The 6,249-nt window shown below is 36.8% G+C and overlaps 1 long non-coding RNA gene across 1 annotated transcript; it reads left to right on the forward strand.

Annotated features, from left to right (window-relative positions):
- The first annotated feature begins 1,076 nt into the window (after window positions 1-1,076).
- LOC139251739 (uncharacterized) lies at window positions 1,077-6,241 on the forward strand. The gene is made up of 3 exons (XR_011591415.1): window positions 1,077-1,163; window positions 2,278-2,362; window positions 5,002-6,241. It is a non-coding gene; the product is annotated as an uncharacterized lncRNA (long non-coding RNA).
- The last annotated feature ends 8 nt before the right edge of the window (window positions 6,242-6,249 follow it).

Consider the following 6,249-nt stretch of genomic DNA (forward strand, 5'->3'; position numbering starts at 1 on the left):
CTCATCCATTTCTGTTGAGACATTGATGTACCCGCAGTCCATGGGTTTCCTCTGAGGAGAATAATAAGTGGTGGTCCCTTTGACATTTTGTTCTCTTGAAGCTTCCCTTGTGATGCCCCCCCTGGAATGGCCTACTAATTCTTGTTTGTACTTGAGTAACTGCCTCCTGCAGATCAGTAGTATTTTCTTGTTTTGCAGTATTCACTAAGAGAATGTCTTTGGTGTCAAGAGTTCAAGCATTTTTTTGCCATTTGGAAGATATAGAAAAATAAATCATTGGCATTCAGCAATGCAGGAGTGCTAAGAGATGTTGGCTTCTCCCCTTAAAAGGTGCTAAATCAACTGTTGTCATGGATGCTGGGGTTTAAGCAATCTGTAAATTGAAGATAATTTTCTGGGGGCAGTTTGAGGTGTGTAACCAAGATAACTCTTGAGCAGCTTGGTACAGAAGGTGTTACTTGCTGGGTTACAGAAAAGATTTGTCAGCCTAGGGAACTCCGGGTTTTAATTTTAAGTCCCACAAAACACAGGAAGCTTTTTGGCCTATTCTGGAACTTGAGAAGTTCACAAAGGTATGCTTGAGAAATTGGCAGCTTGCAGTCAATCCAAAGGATGCAGTCTTTCATGTTGGAATTTACAAATTTACTTGAAGTATGGCTAGTTCAACATCAGACGTGTAACAACAATTCAGCATCATACTGATCCAAAGGGTCTTTGCTAGATTTATTTCTGTAAGGGCAGCCACTTGAGGCAATTTTTAATTTTTGTGTAATAGTTTTTATTAGTGACATTTAGAAATAGATTAAAAAGGAGAAATGGAAAATGAGAAATGTTATGGAGTTATTTGTGTAAGTGCTTATTGATTGCAGTCTTGGATTACATGTGCTTTTATTGTGTGATTAGTTTAACTTAACCAAAGATAGCATAAGCCAAACAATTGTAATTTAGAGTTATTCACATAATCAACATCTAAGCCTAGTGGTTAGACTTCTTAGACAAAGTAGACCTGTTAATGTTTTGTATGCATGTCTACTGTTCCTCAAAGTTAACTTTTTTTTTCTTTGTACCTTAGGTGAAGTGTTTGCAGTATGTGGAAATTCAGCTGCACTCGGCAACTGGTATCCTCAGAAAGCTGTGCTTCTGGAACCAGATGCAAATGATAGGTAAGTGTAAGAGAGGATGAATTGCTGTTGGATAAAATGTTCAGATTTATGGAAAATGTCTTATTGCACTATAATCATTTCAGTTTACTTGGTCTGCCAGTTATCTATCCTGTTTCTCTCTGCAGTTCTAGTTCATTAAAATGTATTTGTTTCTCTTAGCATATGTCTTCGTTCTCTTTCCTTATTTGTTTTTCTTATTGTTGACCATTTTCTGAAGATGAAATTGGGGGCTTAATCTGTCGAGTAAATGTCATGGGTGGTGTTCTACCTAAGCGGCAGTCCATGATGTTAAAAATATGGTAATTCCTAAACAAGGTTGTGGCAAATACATTTCATTGATTAATTTGTCATTTTCTTTCAAATGGGGGAAAACACCCTAACTAGATTTAGGATTGAGTGTTGCAAGAGACATCTTTAAGCAATATTGAACATAGACTGGTTTTGCCAGATGATATTCTTACTATTTGATAATAAGAGCATCAATATATCAGCACCATTTTTTTGCCCTTTGGGGCAAGTTCTGCTAGACTCTTGTTAATTAGGCTTGGCTGTAGGAATGCAACAATGCTGATGTTATCCTTGAATATTGATGCAGAGTATTGTTCATGGCTCAGGTCTTGAGTGAATGAACACATTCTAAAGTTTATAATTTCAGTCGGCTCCACTATTTCTTTTTCTCCACAGTTTAACAGTTCAAGTTTTTATATGATTTTCAGTGGCCCTGCTATGTGTGTTTTAGTTTTCTTATTTTAATATATTCAATTTAATAAAAAGAATATAGTGGAACCACAGGGAGGACAGTTGCCTTATGGAATTGATTGGTGAAGTTTAGATCTGGTTTTAGAGGTACTTTATACTTGGAAGAATTATCTCCAAGCGCTAAACTCTATATTTACTGTTTGAAGCTAAAAGTTTAAGCATAAGAAATTCTTGTTACAGTACCATTTTTCCCTGGTATCAACCTTTGATCTACGTGCAGTTTTGTATTCCCTTCTGATCCAAAATGGTAGCCAACTGTTCATGTGTGCTTTAAAGGGTCTAACCAGTTTGATTTGTGACAGCCTCAGAATGCAAAAACAAATAACAATCATAATCTTCTACCATTTTTCTACAGCACAATATGGAGGGCAACAATTATTCTCCCAAGAGGCACCCTTTTCCAATATCGCTATTTCAAATGTTATGTCATGGATCCTAAGGTAAGACCCATTTTCTGGACAGTACTAAATGATAAATAATTTTTTTTTGAGGATCCTGTTATAGAATCTGGTGGATGATTTGCTCTCAAACTCTTCATTGCGTAAGCAGATGTTAGGAGGTGGGTACGGCCTGGTTTGCTTGTTTGATATTTCCACTTTTCTCTCCCTCCCTCCCTCCTGGGGTAAGGACAGGATTGGGCTTTCTACAACTGAATAGCCCACTGACATTTGCTATCCTACTTAGAGGAATTAATTCTTCAGGGAATAAGGGAGAGAAAATGGCAAAGAAAAAAAAAAGGGCTTTTCTGGCCTAAATTTTTGCTGCTAAAAATTCTTGTGTTCATAACCCACCCAACTATACAGTGGATGCTATCTGTAATTTTGACGGATAATATCTTGCTGCTTCTGGTTAAACCTAAAAAAAATTATGAATTAACTGGTCGAGGTAGCGTAGTGTGTTCTTTTGTTCCATTGTCTTGGTCAACATTGGCAACTCCACTTTATATAGAGTGTGTGTTGTCAAAGATTTTCCTTCAGCAAATGTATAGACTTAACCCATATCCCTTCCCATCACTTTGCATTGTGTTTTTACATGGGCGTTTATTATTGGTTGAATCATTTTAGCAGCAGTAAATAATCTGTTGCATCATCTTGCTTGCCTTTCTCTCAATTGGCAATAGATTAACTTCTTTAAAGATTCATTACCATTATAATTCCTTTTAATCAGATTGTTGCAAATATTTTTTTCTCTTTCTATTCTTGTTGGTTTTTAAAATGATGAGTGACAATATTTTGGAGGAATTAATAACCTGGGTGCTTCAGTTTTGATAATTGGACTTACCTCACAATTCACTCTTAAATATATTCAAAAGTAAAACAAAATCAGTTGCTGTTCAATCAAAACATAAAAATCAACAGAAATGGATTAAAGTAAAAGACAACTGAGCTAATTATCAGTGTTGCCACTAGGATTTCTGTAAAGCATAATGGTGGGTTTGTGGAATTTTTCTGTCACTTGAATGGTCGTGTCCTTCCAAAACCTGGGTTGTGTCTGGAAAGAGCATTTTGAGTAATATAGCATTAAGGCACTGGCAATTACAGGTTTCTTGCTGTTGGTGGTGGTGGAAACAATTTGAGCTGAATGAAAGGTAGCAAACTGTTGTCTGCTTAAATGTAAACTTTATGGAATTGGGTATTGGTACTAGTACATTAAATCAGCCTAGTGACAACACTGATTTATTTTTACATATTTGATATATTTTTTTAAAGAACTGAAACATTTTGAAATGAATCAGTCCTATAACTTTTTATTATTTGTGTATATGGATGTGGCTATTTTGATTATTTAACAAATACTGCATTGTTGGCATTAATCATCAGATGTACAAACCGGCCCAAATACTTAATCTCTAACCGAATGCTGTAGATTTGAGTTTCAGTTTCACAATTTTACAGAAGTTATGTTTAAAAATTGTAATGGATCGGCTGATTAGGAAGAATACATATGGAATGTTAAGGCTGACTTGTTAATTTTTTCTTTTAATTTTTTTTGTACTTCTCAAGGTGAGTGATGTCCTAACAAGGAACACTTTTTCACTTTCGGTGCCTAGCGCTAGCATCAGGTACTCCCAGGATGTATGCAGCACAGTCATTTGTGGTGTGCTACTCCCTCTGCTTTGCTCAATAATGTTTTTTTTCTCCATTTCCCACAACCGCCATTGTTGTTAATTCTGTGAGGAATATTGCAAGTAAATTCAGAAATGGAGGAAATTTTTTGCCATGGGCCCATTCACCCAAGGAGCTGCATTAAGACTGCCCAACTGTATTTTGTGTAAATCCTTGCAGCTGGCAGAGGGAGGAGACTTGTCTCATCAGTCTCTGGCTTCAAACTGATATCCTAGAAGTGAAAGGACAGTGTTCTAATCCACATACCACCTTGCCCCTTTTATAAGTAACTTGAAGACCAGTACTATATTTTGTAGTCTTGGTTTTCAGCAATCATATTATTTTTGTCATTTATCAATCTTTCGATGTTGTAATTGAAGAATACTTACTTGTAATATTGGACAGTGAGTCTAAGAGCTGCATTTTGTGTGTGTGTGTGTGTGTGGCATGTATGATGGTTTCCAAAAATAAGTAATCCCTCTGTTTCCTATACAGGCCTTGCTGGGCTATGCATCTCCTGCAGACCTGGCAGCCTGTTCCTATGCATCTGCCAATGCAGCTGTTCAGTCAACTAGCCGGTTGGAGGCTCATGACAACCTGGCAAAAATATTCCTACCAACTTTTCTCTCCTCTGTAGGGAATTGATGGGACACATGGCAGATATGTTGATTGGCACTCTGGAGTCGGAAGTTCAAATCTGCATCTCTCCTGTGGTACCATCCGTTGGTGCTCTGATATGCTGTGCCACTAAGCTGTACTGTGGTCCATCCAGTTTCAATATTGGTTGTTCATCCTCCGTACCTGTAATTTCAGGCAATCATGTCATTGCATGAAAAGCGCAGAATGAAAAATTTGTAAATATTCTACCAGAAGTGGTTTTAAAAACTTGTATCTCTTGTCCTCTGAGCTTGCATTTTCTTCTGGTCCTTTTGTATTATTATAAAGGGCTTTAATCTTTTTATCACTTGACTCAGAACCCTGCTGATCTTCGGCAAGTGCTAGTCAACAAGTGGGAGACTCATCCTCATCCACGATCATTTAATCCGTCGGGTATGTCACTACAGTGTATTGAGTTTCTGTTATCTGCCAGGTTGGCAATAGCAGAGGTACATGTGATAAAATTAAGCATCTGACAATTGTCATTTAATTTTCAAATTGAAAGAGAATTTTTTTTAACGCCAGTCTTTACTCCCACATTATATTTTTGACTGAACGAAAAATCTGTCATATTGGACAGAAAATGTGATCAGCAGCAATTCTAAAGTGTCATTTTTTTTTACCCTACATTTTCATGTTCCTGTATGGTTACACTCTCTACATTTCAGGATATTCTGAACCTAGATTTCACAGAATAATCCTTTAAACTATGTCACAGAAATCTGTTTTGAAACAAGCTCTATTTTGTTAGTTCTGCAAGATGTTCTATATTGGCTAACTTTTCAAAGTTTGAAAAGAGTTTTCTTTCACTAGAAATTATTATATTGTGCCTGTTAAAGATTTTTTTCCCCTTCCTGCCTTTTGGTTCTCTTAGCACCATTCTTTGTACAGGAGGTTGGACAGGCAGCCTACCCATCTCCCAGATTGCTGCTGTCATGCTGTCCACTCAGATAAGCAAAGCTAGCCTGGGATAGCATGTAATTAGTTGCCTTTTTAAAATATTTTTGATTATGTACCCCCCCCGCCAACCCCGGTGAAATTCTGTGCGGTGCTTTTTTTTATTAGCCCATTGGTAATCTGGAACTGGCCATGTTATAAATTGTGGATGCAGATCTGCTTCCTACCACATTGAAGCATTAATTAGCTGTATCACTGTACCACCCATTTGCAGTGGTTCTAAATTGATGAAAATTTATGTTCCAAATTGGTGTATTTTTAAATGACCAGACTGAAGATCGAATTAAGTATTCTTAGCAAAGAATACTGTAAACTGAACTTCAACATGATAGTGTACCACAAATTGACCTTGTTCATGATGTGAACCATCTTTGGATGGCAATTCACCCTGGTAAACAATAATGTGGTGTTGCATTGTTTTGACTAGATTTCAATTTTTTCCCGAATATTTCAAGTGGTGCTCCTACATGTGGCTGCGTTGGGTTAAGTACTCCACTGTTACATTTGCACTGATAGTCATTGCATTTGTGGAAATAATGCTTGGCATCAATTATTCCACTTTTTCCACATGCATATATTTTATCTCGTACCATTTTTATGTTGACAGT

This window comes from Pristiophorus japonicus, unplaced genomic scaffold, assembly GCF_044704955.1.
Source record: "Pristiophorus japonicus isolate sPriJap1 unplaced genomic scaffold, sPriJap1.hap1 HAP1_SCAFFOLD_4364, whole genome shotgun sequence".
Classification (NCBI taxonomy): Eukaryota; Metazoa; Chordata; class Chondrichthyes; family Pristiophoridae; genus Pristiophorus; species Pristiophorus japonicus.